This window comes from Oncorhynchus clarkii, chromosome 17 (assembly GCF_045791955.1).
Source record: "Oncorhynchus clarkii lewisi isolate Uvic-CL-2024 chromosome 17, UVic_Ocla_1.0, whole genome shotgun sequence".
Classification (NCBI taxonomy): domain Eukaryota; kingdom Metazoa; phylum Chordata; class Actinopteri; order Salmoniformes; family Salmonidae; genus Oncorhynchus; species Oncorhynchus clarkii.
The window spans coordinates 65,948,617-65,969,205 of record NC_092163.1 but is presented as its reverse complement, the minus strand read 5'-3'; the positions used below and the strand labels follow the sequence as shown (position 1 = coordinate 65,969,205).

Here is a 20,589-nt window from a genome sequence, read left to right as displayed (position 1 = left end):
AGATGACTATGTATTTAGGCCAGGAGATGACAACTGGAATCAGTGCGTCATAACGCATGTAAAATATGTGTGGTTGTAGCTGATCACGTTTAATTTTCCCTCTGATAATGCCACTCCTGTTGATGTGGGTTAAGTGAACTGAGTTTTGTCTTAAAGGGATACAGCTTTTGTCAGAATGTACTTTTCGTAGCAGGTTTAGGAGAACTAACGCAGCAGGTTAGGATAATTAATGTAGAAAGGTTAAGGTTAAGATTTCAAATCTAATTTTAAGAAGATACTTTGTAGAAATAGGCAGGGTTTAGACAAAATTATGACTTTGGTAACTAGTGACAACCCTCTCTTCTGTCCTTCTCATACCTAAATAGTGTCATCTGTGAACTCCTGATGGTCCCGCCTCTGAAGACCCTGAGTTGAATTTTCATTGGAAGAATGGAACGCCAGTCTTTCCTACACAAGTGAACACGGTATAAGCACTTCCTTACTCTTATCTACTTCAGATGTCAGTTTTATTCCAAATGTTCTCTGCCTCTGTGAACTAGAAGACTGCAGCATAGTGAGATTTAACTTGTTAGGCTAATTAGCATCTTATTATAATTAGGTTAAACTAGATACCAACACATACTCAAAAGTATTTTCATGAACTGTTAATTGTTCAGGCTAATAATTGAAAACTATTTTATTTGACCAAATTGCATTATGACTTTGAATAATGAAACAACTAATCGGAATGTCTTACAAATAATGTGTCGGCTAAATTTATCAAGAACTTTGTTGAAAATATGATGTTCCTATTTTATTCAAATTAGCAAGTTTTAATTGAATACTTAGATGCATTGCGGAAAATATTACTACTTACAGTTGAAGTGGGAAATTTACGTACACCTTAGCCAAATACAGTTAAACTCAGTTTTTCACAATTCCCAACATTTAATCCTAGTAAAAAGTCCCTGTTTTAGGTCAGTTAGGACCACTTTATTTTAAGAATGTGAAATGTCAGAATAATAGTAGAGAGAATGATTTATTTCAGCTTTTATTTCTGTCATCACATTCCCAGTGGGTCAGAAGTTTACATACACTCAATTAGTATTTGGTAGCATTGCCTTTAAATTGTTTAACTTGGCTCAAATGTTTTGGGTAGCTTTCCACAAGCTTTCCAAAATAAGTTGGGTGAATTTTGTCCCATTCCTCCTGACAGAGCTCGTGTAACTGAGTCAGATTTGTAGGCCTCCTTGCTCGCACATGCGTTTTCAGTTCTGCCCACAAATTTTCTGTAGGATTGAGGTCAGGGCTTTGTGATTGCCACTCCAATACCTTGAATTTGTTGTCCTTAAGCCATTTTGCCACAACTTTGGAAGTATGCTTGGGGTCATTGACCATTTGGAAGACCCATTTTGTCATGCTCGTTGAAGGAAGGATCGGACCAAGGGGCAGCGTGGTAGGGCGTACATCTTTCTTTATGAACACCGAAAAAAAAACAAAATACAAACGAAACGTAAAGTTTCGTATTGCTAAACAGCACAGTACCAAAACAAGATCCCACAAACTACAGGTGGGAAAGGCTGCCTAAGTATGATCTCCAATCAGAGACAACGATAGACAGCTGCCTCTAATTGGGAACCATTCCCGGCCAACAAAGAAATAGAAAACATAGATTGCCCACCCTAGTCACACCCTGACCTCACCAAATAGAGAATAAAAAGGCTCTCTACGGTCAGGGTGTGACACATTTGCAACCAAGCTTTAACTTCCTGACTGATATCCTGAGATGTTGCTTCAATATATCCACATATTTTCCTGCCTCAAGATGCCATCTATTTTGTGAAGTGCACCAGTCCCTCCTGCAGCAAAGCACCCCCACAACATGATGCTGCCACCCCTGTGCTTTACGGTTTGGATGGTGTTCTTCGGCTTGCAAGCCTCCCCTTTTCCCTCCAAAAATAACAATGGACATTATGACCTAACAGTTCTATTTTTGTTTCATCAGAACAGAGGACATTTCTCCAAAAAAGTATGATCTTTGTCCCCATGTGCAGTTGCAAACCGTAGTCTGTCTTTTTTATGGTGATTTTGGAGCAGTGACTTCTTCCTTGCTGAGCGGCCTTTCAGGTTATGTTGATATAGGACTCGTTTTACTGTGGATATAGATTATTTTTTACCTGTTTACTCCAGCATCTTCACAAGGTCCTTTGCTGTTGTTCTGGGATTAAGTTGCCCTTTTTGCACCAAAGTACGTTCATCTCTAGGAGACAGAACGCATCTCCTTCTTGAGCGGTATGACGGCTGCGTGGTCCCATGGTGTTTATACTTGCGTACTATTGTTTGTACAGATGAACTTGGTACCTTCAGGCGTTTGGAAATTGCTCCCAAGGATGAACCAAACTTGTGGAAGTCTACAATTTTTTTTCTGAGGTCTTGGCTGATTTCTTTTGATTTTCCCATGATGTCAAGCAAAGAGGCTCTGATTTTGAAGGTAGGCCTTGAAATACATCCACATGTACACCTCCAATTGACTCAAATTATGTCAAATTGCCTATCAGAAGCTTCTAAAGCCATGAAATCCTTTTCTGGAATTTTCCAACCTGTTTAAAGGCACAGTCGAGTTAGTGTATGTAACCTTCTGACCCATTGGAATTGTGATACTGTAAATTATAAGTGAAATAATCTGTCTGTAAACAGTTGTTGGAAAAATATCCTAACCGACTTGCTAAAACTAAAGTTTGTTAACAAGAAATTTGTGGAGTGGTTGAAAAACTAGTTTTGATGTCTCCAACCTAAGTGTATGTAAACTTCCGACTTCAACTGTATGTATGGAGTTTTAATGTAAATGTAAATCTTGAATAGTGACTTTAATTAGACATTATGCTAAACATATGGTGTTTTTGTTGTTTTACCAATTGTGTTTTGAAGAAGTTTTAGGGTTAGATTTCTAACATTAAATTTGAAAATGCAGAACATGTATTTCACAAACATCTACAGAATACCACCATATAGATGGCAGCCTTTCATTTTTTTGACCTTATCATTCTAAATGATCACCTTATGGTCAATTCAATTCAATGAAAAGTAGCAATCAAAACAAAAGATATCACTTCACTCCCTAAATGATGCATAGTACACCGGTCGTAGCAGCGTCGGCAGCTTTGTTTATGACAATCCTTTGTTTTTAATATCTTTGGCATTCTCTCCCTGTCCCTCTCCCCTGTCTGCAGTGGGTGCTCTGATTGGCTGAATACTTTCTGCACTGTTGTCTGGCTGGCTGCCAGCGCCTGCCTTGCCCCTGATCAGAAGTGAACGTGACATTTGTGCGGAGGTAATGGAATCTGTGTGCAATTAAATCTCAGACTGTGAAGAAGAGTCTATCGCCCCCCCCTCCCTCCCCCATCCCATCAGCAGGGGGGTGGCGGTGATGATGAAACCGTCCCAGCAGGCCCCTCTCCTCGCCTTGCCACTCCGCCTCTCTTTCTCAATCTCTATGTCAGGATGCGTTTTTTAAACTTCTCTGTGCCTGTGCCTTGGTCTCTGCCCAACAATTCATTACAGCAAACGTCAATTAAAATTCTCCCCAAATATTGTTGGAGAATTAAATTTCAATTATACAAATGACATTAGAGGAAGACAACATTAACATTGGTTTAATGAATTATACTCTAGGTGACAGTTGTTATTTAGTTGCAGTGCATTGTGGGCCTCTTCCACATGTTTTGATGTAAATGTGAAATGGAGTATAGAGGGAGAGGGAGGGGGGAGAGAGAGAGAGAGACTGGTTTAGGGAGGAGTGGAAATAGGGAGAGCGGACACATGCATGGATGGGAGGAGAAGAAGGGCACATCTCTCCATCTATCTACCCTTCTCCGCTGCTGTGCCGCTACACTTAACGCCTCATTTGTGGTCTCTGTGGCCAATGGCTTGAGTCAGTGATCTGTTGCCATAAAATACTGTTCTCTCTCTGTGCTGATGGTGCACTTGTTCATGGCTAATACCACAGAGCTCCTCTATGGCAGGTCTGAAACCTAATGGGTTTGTATCCTCATTAAGATCACCCATAAACATAAAAGGATTTCCATTGTGGTTGAGACCGGTTAGACACAGGCATACCGGGCTGGGCAGACACACATTTTCCTTTAACTTCTTGAAAAGGAGTTCCTATCTGAGTTCCTTGTCCTCAGTGGGTAGACTGGGAGAGAGGTAGGATTTCCAGGTCAAGGTCTTCTGAGCCTCCTCCCACCCACTGTCCCTCACACCCTCTCCGGCTGCAGGCTGGGGGGCAGGGCTCAATCTGCTGGCCCAGAGGGAGGTCACTCTTCTGGCCCTGATACAGACTGCAGTTTCCACACTCGCACACAGTCACTGGATCGCAACAGTCACTTTTCCTTTAATATGTTGCCCATATGTAAGGGCAATATATAAGGAACACATATTTAGAGAAATAATGGATATAATAAATGTATCTTCTATTTCCTTTCTCTGTAGGTTTGCTTTCAAATGCATAGTCAACAGTTGCTGTTTTGTGAAATGATCACAATCATGTGTGAATTTTGATTTATCCCACAATGCCAGTCAGTATTGACCTTTAATTTATGACTTATTTGTTCAGCTCTGCTTTTCTTTGTCATAATGAATCATTGATGTCAAGTACGACATGCATAAAGGAGTATTGTCTTAGAAAATACTAATGTCACTCAGGTCCTTTTCTCTCAGCAACTGAAGGTTAATTTAAACCAACAGTCAACTGAACCTCTCCATTTCCTTGTGGCCCTATGAAAACTATGGGTCACACTGAATGCCACCGGGTCCTGCTTTATTCACTAACATCCTGCTTAACAAGTAGACCTCCTATTCCTCACAGCTCAGTTAGTGTTTTTCTCTGTTGCAGATGTTTCTCCCTAGTCATGTGATAGAGAGGAGACGGGTTTTGCTCAGGGAAAGAGAGAGCGAGTCCTCATTGCTCTAGTGTCATTCTAATGGCAAATTAGATCAGTTTGACAGATAGACACATAAAATTGTTTTAATTGTATAATTATCTGTGGTTAGTGGAAAACTACTGTGATGTGGTTAAAGGCCAGGGAAGAGTGCCGTTTAGCCTTTATGTGCTCATTTTGTCACTGAACAGGAAATGAACAACAACTACGAATCCTCAGGATATAGGGCTCCCTCTCCCACACACATACACAAACATACGGACATACTGTATGCATACACTCTCCCAAACAACGCCCTTGGACAGGCCGAGGCGTGCTCAGTGAGACGTTACCATTATAGTCATGTGTCTGCTCCACAGGCGTGGACTGAACACTGTGTGGTGAAGCCTGTAGCCACCTGACTGGGATGGCAGAACTTAACACACATTTAACAGCAGCTCAACATACGGCCCACTAAACGCTACTGCCACTGTAGAGAGCAGGCGGGCCTCATCAGATCAGTAACCTAGCTTAATCACCGCTCAACCGATTCCTGATAAGATGTCAAAATACTCGGCCATGGATCCAGATGGAGCTAAACACTGCATTTAGATCACTCACTCACTCAGTGTGTTGTGGTCCTGCATAGCATTATACCTATGGAGTGGATTGTTTCACGTGCCTGGCTTTACCAATGATTTGTGTGGAAATAATGATGTACCTCTCCTGTTGTCTCTCTGCTGCTGTCCTGTCTTCCCTCTATGTTGAGGAGTGATGACATAAGACCACAGTTGAAAAGTCAAATTGGGCAAAACTACTTTTAGATTTTGTATAGAAGTAACTGAATGGCATATTTTGTATTCCACTGTTTTCTGGCCATCAAAATAGTGCATAACCATAAAGATTTAAAATAGTTGTCAAAAACTGTCAGGCGTCACCAGAAAATGGGTCATTGTAAGACACTTTCAGCTATCCATAATTTTGCACACTCACACATACACACACAGGGCAGCTTTATAGCCACTCATGTATGATCAGTAACTGAATGATTTTTCAAGCCTGGGGGGCAATGCTATAAGACTAGGCAGAACAGCAATAGGCTGGAGTCAGCAGCTGCATGCAATTTTCAAGTATAATAAAATAATGTAGGGAGTGTTTGAGGGACGGAAGGCCTGGAAGCTCTCACCCCTTAAGCAAGAGCTGGATTAGGACAGCCATTGTGTTGATGTGTTTGTTTCAGAGTCTGATAATAAAATAGAACCAAATGGAGCTTTTTCAAGTCAAGTATTTATACCCCCTTGACTTATTACATGCAGCCTGAATTCAAATTTGATTAAATATATGTTTTTCTCTCACCAGTCTACACACAATACCCCATAATGACAAAGTGAAAACATGTTTTTAGAAATTTTAGCAAATGTATTGAAAATTAAATACAGAAATATCTTGTATTATATAAGTATTCACATCCCTGAGTCAATACTTTGTAGAAGCACCTTTTGCAGAGATTACAGCTGTGAGTTTTTCTGGGTTTCCACACCTGGATTGTGCAACATTTGGCCATTATTATTTTAAAAATTATTTAAGTCAAAACTGGAACTCACCCACTCACTGTCTTCTTGATAAGCAGCTCCAGTGTAGATTTTGCCTTGTGTTTTAGGTTATTGTCCTGCTGAAAGGTGAATTAATCTCCTAGTGTCTGGTGGAAAGCATACGGAACCAGGTTTTCCTCTAGGATTTTGACTGTGCTTAGCTCTATTATGTTTATTTTTTTACCTGAAAACTCCCCAGTCCTTAATGAATACAAGCATACCCATAACATGACGCAGCCACCACTATGCTTGAAAATATGAGTGGTACTCAGTAAGGTGTTGTATTGGATTTGCCCCAAACATAAGACTTTGTATTCTGGGCAAAAAGTGAATTGCTTTGCCACATTTTTTGCAGAATTACTCTATTGCTTTGTTGCAAACAAGATTAGCATATATATATATATATATATACAGTGCCTTGCGAAAGTATTCGGCCCCCTTGAACTTTGCGACCTTTTGCCACATTTCAGGCTTCAAACATAAAGATATAAAACTGCATTTTTTTGTGAAGAATCAACAACAAGTGGGACACAATCATGAAGTGGAACGACATTTATTGGATATTTCAAACTTTTTTAACAAATCAAAAACTGAAAAATTGGGCGTGCAAAATTATTCAGCCCCTTTACTTTCAGTGCAGCAAACTCTCTCCAGAAGTTCAGTGAGGATCTCTGAATGATCCAATGTTGACCTAAATGACTAATGATGATAAATACAATCCACCTGTGTGTAATCAAGTCTCTGTATAAATGCACCTGCACTGTGATAGTCTCAGAGGTCCGTTAAAAGCGCAGAGAGCATCATGAAGAACAAGGAACACACCAGGCAGGTCCGAGATACTGTTGTGAAGAAGTTTAAAGCCGGATTTGGATACAAAAAGATTTCCCAAGCTTTAAACATCCCAAGGAGCACTGTGCAAGCGATAATATTGAAATGGAAGGAGTATCAGACCACTGCAAATCTACCAAGACCTGGCCGTCCCTCTAAACTTTCAGCTCATACAAGGAGAAGACTGATCAGAGATGCAGCCAAGAGGCCCATGATCACTCTGGACGAACTGCAGAGATCTACAGCTGAGGTGGGAGACTCTGTCCATAGGACAACAATCAGTCGTATATTGCACAAATCTGGCCTTTATGGAAGAGTGGCAAGAAGAAAGCCATTTCTTAAAGATATCCATAAAAAGTGTTGTTTAAAGTTTGCCACAAGCCACCTGGGAGACACACCAAACATGTGGAAGAAGGTGCTCTGGTCAGATGAAACCAAAATGGAACTTTTTGGCAACAATGCAAAACGTTATGTTTGGCGTAAAAGCAACACAGCTCATCACCCTGAACACACCCTCCCCACTGTCAAACATGGTGGTGGCAGCATCATGGTTTGGGCCTGCTTTTCTTCAGCAGGGACAGGGAAGATGGTTAAAATTGATGGGAAGATGGATGGAGCCAAATACAGGACCATTCTGGAAGAAAACCTGATGGAGTCTGCAAAAGACCTGAGACTGGGACGGAGATTTGTCTTCCAACAAGACATTGATCCAAAACATAAAGCAAAATCTACAATGGAATGGTTCAAAAATAAACATATCCAGGTGTTAGAATGGCCAAGTCAAAGTCCAGACCTGAATCCAATCAAGAATCTGTGGAAAGAACTCTCCATCCAACCTCACTGAGCTCGAGCTGTTTTGCAAGGAGGAATGGGAAAAAATTTCAGTCTCTCGATGTGCAAAACTGATAGAGACATACCCCAAGCGACTTACAGCTGTAATCGCAGCAAAAGGTGGCGCTACAAAGTATTAACTTAAGGGGGCTGAATAATTTTGCACGCCCAATTTTTCAGTTTTTGATTTGTTAAAAAAGTTTGAAATATCCAATAAATGTCGTTCCACTTCATGGTTGTGTCCCACTTGTTGTTGATTCTTCACAAAAAAATACAGTTTTATATCTTTATGTTTGAAGCCTGAAATGTGGCAAAAGGTCGCAAAGTTCAAGGGGGCCGAATACTTTCGCAAGGCACTGTATATTAGAGGTCGACCGATTATGATTTTTCAACGGTGATACCGATTATTGGAGGACCAAAAAAAGCCGATACCGATTAATCAGCCGATTTTTATTTCTTTATTTGTAATAATGACAATTACAACAATAGTGAATGAACACTTATTTTAACTTAATATAATACATCAATAAAAATCTATTTAGCCTCAAATAAATAAGGAAACATGTTCAATTTGGTTTCAAAGTGTTGGAGAAGTAAAAGTGCAATATGTGCCATGTAAAAAAGCTAACATTTGAGTTCCTTGCTCAGAACATGAGAACATATAAAAGTTGGTGGTTCCTTTTAATATGAGACTTCAATATTCCAAGGTAAGAGGTTTTAGGTTGTAGTTAATATAGTATTTTTAGGACTATTTCTCTCTATACCATTTGTATTCCATATACAGTACCTTTGACTATTGGATGTTCTTATAGGCACTATAGTATTGCCAGTGTAACAGTATAGCTTCCGTCCCTCTCCTCGCCCCTACCTGGGCTCCTAACAGGAACACATCGACAACTGCCACACTCGAAGCAGCGTTACCCATCGCTCCACAAAAGCCGCGGCCCTTGCAGAGCAAGGGGAATAACTACTCTAAGTCTCAGAGCGAGTGACGTTTGAAACGCTATTAGCGCGCACCCCGCTAACTAGCTAGCCATTTCACATCGGTTACACCAGCCATTAGGCTGATAGGCTTGAAGTCATAAACAGCACTGTGATTGCGAAGAGCTGCTGGCAAAACGCATTAAAGTGCTGTTTGAATGAATGCTTACGAGCCTGCTGTTGCCTACCATCGCTCAGTCAGACTGCTCTATCAAATCATAGACTTAGTTATAACATGATAACACACAGAAATACAAGCCTTTGGTCATTAATATGGTCGAATCCGGAAACTATCATTTAGAAAACAAAACGTTTATTCTTTCAGTGAAATACGGAACCATTCGGTATTTTATCTAATGGGTGGCATCCCTAAGTCTAAATATTCTTGTTACGTTGCACAACCTTCAATGTTCTGTCATAATTACGTAAAATTCTGGCAAATTAGTTCGCAATGAGCCAGGCTGCCCAAACTGTTACATATACCCTGACTCTGCGTGCAATGAACACAAGAGAAGTGACACAATTTCACCTGGTAAATATTGCCTGCTAACCTGGATTTCCTTTAGCTAAATATGCAGGTAAAAAAAATATATACTTCTGTGTATTGATTTTTAGAAAGGCATTGGTGTTTATGGTTAAGTACAGTCGTCCAACGATTGTGCTTTTTTCGCAAATGCGCTTTTGTTAAATCGTCCCCCAGCGTTGCATCGAATATATGCAACGCAGGACTAGCTAGATAAACTAGTAATATCATCAACCATGTTTAGTTATAACTAGTGATTAGGATTGATTGATTGTTTTTTATAAGATAAGTTTAATGCTAGCTAGCAACTTACCTTGGCTTCTACTGCATTCGCGTAACAGGCAGTCTCCTTGTGGAGTGCAACGAGAGGCAGGTGGTTATAGCGTTGGACTAGTTAACTGTAAGGTTGCAAGATTGGATCCTCTGAGCTGATAAGGTGAAAATCTGTCGTTCTGCCTCTGAGCAAAGCAGTTAACCCACCGTTCCTAGGCTGTCATTGAAAATAAGAATGTGTTCTTAACTGACTTGCCTAGTTAAATAAAGGTATAACAAATGTAGAAATCTGCAACATCGGCGCCCAAAACTACCGATTTCCAATTATGAAAACTTGAAATCGGCCCTAATTAATCGGCCATTCTGATTAATCGGTCAACCTCTAATATATATATATATATATATATATATATATATAATATTTGTATTCTGCACAGGCTTCCTTCTTTTCACTCTATCAATTAGGTTAGTATTGTGGAGTATCTACAATGTTGTTGATCCATTCTCAGTTTTCTCCTATCACAGCCATAGAACTCTCTAACTGTTTTAAAGTCACCATTGGCCTCATGGTGAAATCCCTGAGTGGTTTCCTTCTTCTCCAACAATTGAGTTGGAAGGAGGCCTGCATCGTTGTAGTGACTGGGTGTATTGATACGCCATCGAAGTGTAATTAATAACTTCACCAGGCTCAAAGGGATATTTAATGTTTGCTTTTTTGTTTTTATTAATCTACCAATAGCTGCCCTTTTTTGCGAGGTATTAGAAAACATCCCTGGTCTTTGTGGTAGAAATTCACTGCTCGACTGAGGGACCTTACAGATAATTGTATGTGTGGGGTACAGAGATGATGTAATTCAAATATCATGTTAAACCCTGTTATTGTACACAGAGTCCATGCAACGTATAATGTGACTATTTAAGCAAATGTTTACTCCTGAACTTATGTAGGCTTTCCATAACAAAGGGGTTGAATACTTTTTGACTCAAGACATTTCCTCTTTAAATTTTTTATTCATTTGTAAACATTTCGAAAAACAAAATTCCACTTTGACATTATGGGGTATGGTGTGTAGGCCAGTGACAAAAAAATCTAAATGTGTTACATTTGAAATTCAGGCTGTAACACCACAAAATGTTGAAAAATTCAAGGGGTGTGAATACTTTCTGAAGGCACTGTAGATAAACACGATATTTAGAGTAGATGATATTTAGTGTGGATGTAGTAGATGTTTTATATTTTCTTGTGTACCCCACTGTTATGTAATGTGTTGAGTTCATCATCATGAAGTATGTGCTGCCTTATAACACCCCTTCAGTTTGTAAGATAATCGCGCGTTTAGCCTGTCTGCAGTTCAACAGAAAGCAATTTGTCAACGATGAGCTTGTTGTCATGTCTCCGTTGTTGCCTCTGTCATACTCTGTTGTTCAGCTGTAGATCTGATAATGCTTAGGGGATTAGCAGTTAGTAAGGCAGTCAGCTGGCCCTGTGCTGCTGTACACTACAGGCTCTCTAGGCTACTACAGGAGCCGTGTGTTTGGTCTCAAGTGTCTGTGCCGGGTGCTTCACAAATGGTCCGAGTTGCACCTAATGGTGACTTGCCGGCTTTATGGCCGCCACCTCCCCATGGATGATGCGGTAATGAAGGATGACAGGAAGGGCTAGGGGTCCGGGACAGACCCCGGGCAGCTGGCGGAGCAGGAGAATAGGAAGCACCGCCGCCGAGGCGAAACTGCAGCGAGAAGCAAATTAAAGCTCATATCTGCCATCTCCCTCGCCTCTCTGCGCTTTCCTGTTTGGACTTGAAGGTGATTGGAGCCGAGGCAATGACAGTTGACGGAAGCCGTGTGAGGAGAGAGTATTTATTTACAGTGAGACACGGTGATGCTTGTTCAGGATGCGGTTTTACGCAGGATGTGCCTCCCTGCCCCTCCCACAATTCCCCAGGTTTGATCATCTCACAAACGAGTGTGAGGCGGGTGCTGGGAGACCCCTGTTCCAGGCAGACTGCATTGTGTAAGAGGCTGGGAGGCTGAGCCTGGAGGCTGGGAGGCTAAAAGCTGGGACAGACCCAGCAGCACTCACTCAGCACGACTTCCTGCCCGGCCTCGGGAGGTAGGAACAAGGTCAGCACAGGTCACTGGGAAAGGGAGTGGGAAACTTAAAGAGTGTGTGCCGAGAAACAGATAGAGAGAACGTGTGTGTGTGTGTGTCTGTGTGTGTGTGTGTCTGTCTGTGTGTGTGTGTGTGTGTGTGTGTGTGTGTGTGTGTGTGTGTGTGTGTGTGTGTGTGTGTGTGTGTGTGTGTGTGTGTACAACCTGCCAGGAATTCGTTTTCACTTGGCTTGTAAAATGGGAGGGAAGGGGTGTCAGAGGTGTAAATCTCTGTAATTACTTTGTACTGTATGGCGTAGTTACTGTGTAATTATCAGTGTCTTCACCCTACAATACAGTAGCCCCTTTACTGAAAGTAAAAGGTGTGTGTTTGTGTGTGTGTCTACTGTTACACTTAATTGATTCAATTACATATCTGGTGGACCTGCCAATCTTGACTACATTTCCTCTAATCGAGCAACATAATTTTCACACACATTGACTTTCTCCTGCCTTAGTCCTGTTGTCCACACCTACCATGTTTCATGTTGGTACTAGTCCTCACACACCACATTTCATGTTGGTACTAGTCCACACCCAACATGTTTCATGTTGGTACTAGTCCACACACACCATGTTTCATGTTGGTACTAGTCCACACCCACCATGTTTCATGTTGGTACTAGTCCTCACACACCACGTTTCATGTTGGTACTAGTCCACAAACACCATGTTTCATGTTGGTACTTGTCCACACACACACCACGTTTCATGTTGGTACTAGTCCTCACACACCACATTTCATGTTGGTACTAGTCCTCACACACCACGTTTCATGTTGGTATTAGTCCTCACACACCACATTTCATGTTGGTACTAGTCCTCACACACCACGTTTCATGTTGGTACTAGTCCTCACACACCACATTTCATGTTGGTACTAGTCTTCACAAACCACGTTTCATGTTGGTATTAGTCCTCAAACACCACATTTCATGTTGGTACTAGTCCTCACACACCACGTTTCATGTTGGTACTAGTCCTCAAACACCACATTTCATGTTGGTACTAGTCCTCACACACCACGTTTCATGTTGGTACTAGTCCTCACACACCACGTTTCATGTTGGTACTAGTCCTTACACACCACATTTAATGTTGGTACTAGTCCTCACACACCACATTTAATGTTGGTACTAGTCCTCACACACCACGTTTCATGTTGGTACTAGTCCTCACACACCACGTTTCATGTTGGTACTAGTCCTTACACACCACATTTCATGTTGGTACTAGTCCTCACACACCACATTTCATGTTGGTACTAGTCCTCACACACCACGTTTCATGTTGGTACTAGTCCTTACACACCACATTTCATGTTGGTACTAGTCCTCACACACCATGTTTCATGTTGGTTTTAGTCCACACCCACCACGTTTTGCGTTGGTACTAGTCCACACCCACCACGTTTTGCGTTGGTACTAGTCCACACACACCACGTTTCAAAGGCAGTTTTTATTACGGCAGGACACCAGGGCAAACTCAGGAGAACCTGCCACTTAAATAAAATGCACATCTGTTGAGAGTGTGCAAAGTGATAAACCATCCAGTCTCCAGGCAGCATTGTGTTAATACACCTAAGTAGCTCACTAAACCTCCTTAGCATTTTGCAGTCAATTGAGTCTCTTTGAAATTGCAGTATTTCTCATTTTTATTGTACGATTTCATTGTCAGTGATGTTTTGAAGTCATTCTCAATGCTTCTCATTGATATTAGTAAATAAAAGGAACAGTTGTCATTGAGAAAGGGAGGCAGGCTTTATCTTCAAAACAGCTTAAAATAGTGATATTGAACTAGAATGAGTGAGGGAGCTCTTGAACATTAGCATCATTCCTGATAGTATATAAGGTCAATGGCTTTAATGAGGCTTACAAATACAAAGAGATATTGTATCTCTGTTTTGTTCATGGATCACTTGTCTAAGTAGTGCGATATTATACTGACCGCCTCATGCTTCAAGAGATAATGTAGAACTTAGGAGGAAGACTGCTATGCTTAACACTTACAGTGTGGGAGTTAAGCAGTAGCTCACATCTCATTATTTCTCCTCAAATGAATACTTGGAACTCTGGTGTTCATGCAAATCAGAATGTGGGCTTACACTAATGTAGATGGAACAAGGTGCCTATATACTGGTGTTCTTAATTCATCATATATCTAATAAACAAAGACTATTTTTGTTTTCTTATGCTTACTTCTGCTTCATTTGGATGCTTCATCAGAATACTCCAGGCTGTAATGCTACAAAGACACAAGGAAATCAATGCCTACTTGATTATCCAGCAAAATATCCAGGTTTTATTATTGTCTGTGTCCAACGATGATCAGCTGTATTGTATTTGCAGCAACAGCTGACCCTTAAAATAAGAATCTGTAGAGCTTCATTTAGCCCCCCTGGAGGAGCAGACAATATGCAGGGTGCTCCAGTGAACTCTGTCCCCCTCCTCTCTCCTCTCTCTGGGTGCAGTGTGTCAGTGAGTTCCTACAGGGGAGATCTCCATCTCCAGAGCTGTAAAAATGACTGTGATCCTGCCATTGACAGGCAGAGGGGAATAATCCAAACAACAAATACATTCACGTCTCAGGGCTTTTGATGGCTCCAGCTGTGTTCAAAGAATCTTTCTGGTAAATAACCTGAGAGAGCAACACTATTTCGACTGGGGCAGCCTCTACTCTGTATGGCTCTTGTGGTGGCTATGGCTTTGCAAGCGAAGAGGTGGAGCTATCCTCGTTGTGATCCACCTCTGCCCAATGTCTATTCATGTGCCCTACAAGCACTGCATTTTTTTTATGTCAAATAATAATTCACTCTTCTCTGTAAGTCTTAAATAGTTGTTCAAAGTATTGACCCAAATGGTATTCTTGAATTTGGATGGTTTCACTCCCTCCCAATACTATGTCCATTCTCATGCTATGTTAAGAAATGAGCTTGGTCAGAACATGTCCAACATTATGAAGGGGTGTGGTTTTGACTTTAGTGGAGAACCAGGTGTTATCTTGGCCAGAGGGTGTGGCTAGCAGCTTTTACAAGTGATCCCAGAGGGATAGGGCTGAGAAGATGACCTCTCAAATATCCTTACCTCAGTGCCAAGATTACCAGGCCAGTGATGTAATGGGCTATAGGCAATAATGTTAAATACAATTTCAGTTTAGTGATATGTATATTAAGTAATTGATTACAATGATGCTATTGGATCTTGCATGCAAAAAACAAACTGGATAGTTTTGCCTCAGCTCTTGTATTTACATTGGATGTCTGTTGGATCTCAGCCCTTATCTCTGTTTTGGAAGATGGGCCCAATTGGAACTGTCATAAAGCATATTCTCAGAGCATTATTAAAAGGCAATCGCCGTAGTGGAGTTTTCCCCTCCTTAGGAAAACTGTGGGAGCATAGATTGGTAAAAGGCAGATAATATATGTGTGAGATTGATCAGTGAGTAGCGACCCCATTATCTCCAGAGATGTTAATTATACTGTGCTCAGCTTGCATGTCAAAAGCCAGATAATTGAAGAAGGTAAAAGATGTCCCACACTTTATTTATGCTTTCACTTTGAGGCTGGCGGCAGATATCCTCTCCTCTTTCTTTGCTTTGCTCTCTCTCTCTCTCTCTCTCTCTCTCTCTCTCTCTCTGTGTTTCTCTCTCTCTCTCTCTCTTCCTCTCTCTGTTTCTCTCTTTCTCTCTCTTCATTTTTAGGCCCATTTATTTATTGTCAGTAATATTAGACTGTCAAATATTATCATTTTGCAGAGGTGTTATTCATCATCATCACCACTGTGCACGCCCTTTGCATTGCCTAGATTGTCTATGGTTTCTGGTGGTCTGTCCGTCCATCCGTCTCTGTCTGTCTGTCTGTCTGTCTGTCTGTCTGTCTGTTTGTCTGACAGTCTGTCTGTGTGGAACAGCAGTGGGCCTGACTGTGAGCCCTGCAGGAAGGAGGACAGCATTATGCAGTACAGTCATAATCCCTGGGTTTAGTCCTCTGGAGTAACCACAGACCCTCCAGTTGAGACATTACTTCTCTCCTGTTGTCAATACTCCCTTAATCACACTATTATTCATACACGTTTGTCATCTCTGAAAAAACTAGAGGCATGCTGTCTTTTAAAGCTGTGATGTAAAGGAAAGTATGGATCTCCCCACCTCATGGTGGTCATTTGTTGACCTGTGTGATTTGGCTTGATTGTGTATCTGTTTGTTATATTAAAATTGGCCAACTGAGGATAACAATACTCAGGGGGGTTGGGAAAACATAGAGATAGGCTAACCATACATGAATGCTTAAGTATGGTATCAGTGCAAACTAGAAAGATGAGATTAAAAAATGCTTTGTTGTTGAGTGGCTTTACTGCCTTTCTCCAGTTACCCAGACAACTATCTACCGAAAGTGGTCTTTACAAATGCAATGAGGTGAGTGTCAACTGACATTTTTTTTAAATACTTTTGTTATTTCTGTTTTTTATGTTTCGAGTGTCATTCCCCTGCCGGAACCGCTCTCAGAACTTTGTATCTCTGACTTCATTTCACAACAAAATGAAACCCTGCAAAGGGACTTTTTTACTAAAGTATTTTTTCAGCACCTAGCCTGCTGATAGAGGTAACATCAAAACAGTATTTCCTGTGGTTTGAGTTGTGGTGTCTCTTTGTGTGCTGCAATCCATGTGTCTGTGTACACTAACAACAGACGCACTTACAAGTGTTTTCTCTTCAAGCATTTGTGTGCTCACCACATTCTCTCTGTTGACCAGACTGCATCTTATCAAACTCTCTCTGTGACACCTCTAGAACAATTACATAATCTGATCATGTTCATACTACTGAAATAAACAATAGCCATATTTAGTCTGCCAGGACTATGCCTTGAATTGATTTCATAACATTGCTTACATATGATTCTGCAATGTGTGAGGTTCCTTCAATTCCTTTAACATTTTGTAGTATTTATGTGGGTATTCCCCATCACAGAATCTGATTGAATCTGATTGGATCTAAGCTGCAGGACAGGAGAGTGATATATCCATGATGCTGCTGTATAGATGGGTTGGCTGAAACGTCACGAAAACCATGTGCGTGTTGTTATGATTCTGGATGGCCAGATTGCTATAGAGAATGACAAGAAACTGCCATGTGGGGAATCATAAGTGTCTCGTTTCATCTTGCTCTTGATACCATGTCTTGTTTTTAGGTGTTTTGACTGATTTCATGTTAATGCTAATATGGCTTCAATTTGCTAGCTAGCTAACCAACAATTGTAATTATGTATTTGAGAGACAACAAGTGCTCATTATGCAAATGTATATATTTTTTTCAATAAACATTAGAGACAAAATATAGCTTCCATGCTGTCAACAATCTGAGCCAACCCTATCTGTTTTGCCCCATAGTTGCGCACACGTAGGGCTGTTGCGGTGGCCGTTTTACTGCCACACCGGTGGTCACGAGTCATGAAGGCAGTTATATTCCACGTGACTGTTTAGTCTGTTTAGGCTTCTCCAAGCTCTGATGCTACTGATGGCCATTGGTAGCCTACCAAACTTGCTAACTGCCTGGTACTCAGCACTCTATTCTCCCTCTAATCACACTGACATCAATGCAAATGTAATCGAATATCGAATCAAACACTTAATGAGAGCCCGTGAGCTCATGTTCCGCAACATTTCTATAGGCTATGCAGTTGCGTGAAAAAAACTGAGTGATGGCCTCTACGAAAATGAGGAGGATCCAATCAGCTTTATATAGGAAAAGGGGATACCTAGTCAGTTGTACAACTGAATTGTGACTTCCGCATGTAACCCAACCCCTCTGAATCAGAGAGGTGCGGAGGGCTGCCATAATTGACATCCACATCTTCGACGCCCGGCGAACAGTGGGTTAACTTCTTACGGCTGAAATCCCGTTAACGGGATCGATTTTACAACAGCCAGTGAAAGTGCAGGGCGCCAAATTCAAATCCAAATTCATATAGCCCTTCGTACATCAGCTGATATCTCAAAGTGCTGTACAGAAACCCAGCCTAAAACCCCAAACAGCAAGCAATGCAGGTGTAGAAGCACGGTGGCTAGGAAAAACTCCCTAGAAAGGCCAAAACCTAGGAAGAAACCTAGAGAGGAACCAGGCTATGTGGGGTGGCCAGTCCTCTTCTGGCTGTGCCGGGTGGAGATTATAACAGAACATGGCCAAGATGTTCAAATGTTCATAAATGACCAGCATGGTCAAATAATAATAAGGCAGAACAGTTGAAACTGGAGCAGCAGCACGGCCAGGTGGACTGGGGACAGCAAGGAGTCATCATGTCAGGTAGTCCTGAGGCACGGTCCTAGGGCTCAGGTCCTCCGAGAGAGAGAAAGAGATAATTAGAGAGAGCGCACTTAAATTCACACAGGATACCGAATAGGACAGGAGATTCACAAGGCGTGAGCACTAGGTCCAGACGAAAAGTCCAAAAAGTTATATTACAGTTCGTAGAAACAGTTCAAATGATGTATAGAATCAATCTTTAGGATGTTTTTATCATAAATCTTCAATAATGTTCCAACCGGACAATTCCTTTGTCTTTAGAAATGAAAGGGAACGCAGCTCGCTCTCACGGCCACGCGCGAGACTTAGCTCATGGAATTCTGCCAGACCCCTTAGTCAAACAGCTCTTATTCACTCCCCCTTCATAGTAGAAGCCTGAAACAAGGTTCTAAAGACTGTTGACATCTAGTGGAAGCCATTTACACTGTATCTTGGATAGGCAAAGACTAGAAAACCTACAAACCTCAGATTCCCACTTCCTGGTTGGATTTATTCTCAGGTTTTTGCCTGCCATATGAGTTCTGTTATACTCACATACATCATCCAAGCAGTTTTAGAAACGTCAGAGTGTTGTCTATCCAAATCTACTATATCTACTCTATATATATGCATATATTAGCAACTGGGCCTGAGTAGCAGGCAGTTTACTCTGGGCACCTTATTCATCCAAGCTACTCAATACTGCCCCCCAGCCATAAGAAGTTTTTTTTACAGATTTTTACAGTATTTTTTCACGCTGCACCTGCTTCGAGACAGGTTGCAGCGTGTCCATTCTAAATCAAAACAAATTTCACACATATATTATTTAGTATATGTAAAGACAAGATCAAATTAGGAATAGTCTGATGGGTGACATTATTAGCCTATCACTTGTAAATGATATATTATCACTTGTGAATGATGCCCAGCATAAGAAACGTACTTTTTTTGCCACTTTTTCTAATCATAGTTGCGCACACCTTATGTAGCCTAGCCCATAGGCCTACAGTGGGGCAAAAAAGTTTTTAGTCAGCCACCAATTGTGCAAGTTCTCCCACTTAAAAAGATGAGAGAGGCCTGTAATTTTCATCATAGGTACACTTCAACTATGACAGACAAAATTAGAAAAAAAAATCCAGAAAATCACATTGTAGGATTTTTTATGAATTTATTTGCAAATTATGGTGGAAAATAAGTATTTGGTCACCTACAAACAAGCAAGATTTCTGGCTCTCACAGACCTGTAACTTCTTCTTTAAGAGGCTCCTCAGTCCTCCACGCGTTACCTGTATTAATGGCACCTGTTTGAAATTGTTATCAGTATAAAAGACACCTGTCCACAACCTCAAACAGTCACACTCCAAACTCCACTATGGTCAAGACCAAAGAGCTGTCAAAGGACACCAGAAACAAAATTGTAGACCTGCACCAGGCTGGGAAGACTGAATCTGCAATAGGTATAGTATAGTTATTTGGCCACTTTAGTTGTGATACAAACCATATCAAAACATATACAGTGGGGCAAAAAATATTTGTGTCATTCTCACAACGTTTGGCCATGACTGTAGATTGACATAGGCTAGTGCTTTTGCTGTTCATTAGGCCTACTCATCTTGTTGGCTGACGAAAAGTAAATGTGTTCAGTTCTTCCAATATCTTCAATATGCAACTCGTAATTGGATAAGAACCCGCGCAATTGCGTCCCCGATGTGTCTGTCTTCACTTGTAGCCTGTGAGAAAGACCTGATCACATGACGGAGAGCCATGTGAGTGTGAATCACTTTGGATTGCTCAGCATACTCAGAGAGAAGGGCACAGTGCAACACTCCAGGCAAAAGACAGATTTTTTTTAGGGTGCATTACGGCCACAAATTGTGAACGAGAGACTCTTGGAGTGTGTACAGCCTGCGCAAAAAACCTAAGCACAATATTATTCAAACTATATAATAACATAAAATAATGCCATGGAATTAGAAGCAAATATTGTCTACTAAATGAACTAGTGTAGCCCACAGCCATTTGGCATAGCCACATCAGGACCTAACAAAACAACAAGTCAGAGTATGCTATTCTTTTCTTCTGAATTAGACTACATTTTCTTCATATCATGCTTCTTTAGGCCTGTCTAAAATAAATAATGGATTTATTGTGAAGGTGTAGGCTATATTATATGGATTTTTTTATACTTTTTAAAATGGCTTGTAGGCTTTGTGTGGAAGCGAGGAGATGCTAA

The 20,589-nt window shown here is 41.1% G+C and overlaps 1 protein-coding gene across 7 annotated transcripts in view; it reads left to right on the top strand.

Moving 5' to 3' along the window:
• The window catches only part of LOC139371285 (forkhead box protein P1-B-like), a 232,575-nt gene that overhangs the window by 28,155 nt on the left and 183,831 nt on the right, over positions 1-20,589 (top strand). For 6 of the 7 annotated variants that reach the window (XM_071111578.1, XM_071111577.1, XM_071111574.1 and 3 more), the window contains exons 2-3: positions 366-464; positions 3,210-3,310. The gene's annotated coding sequence lies outside the window, so the exon portion shown is untranslated. Of the gene's footprint in view, positions 1-365; positions 465-3,209; positions 3,311-20,589 lie in introns of those variants that run through there. The other variant, XM_071111573.1, reaches the window with a different exon arrangement.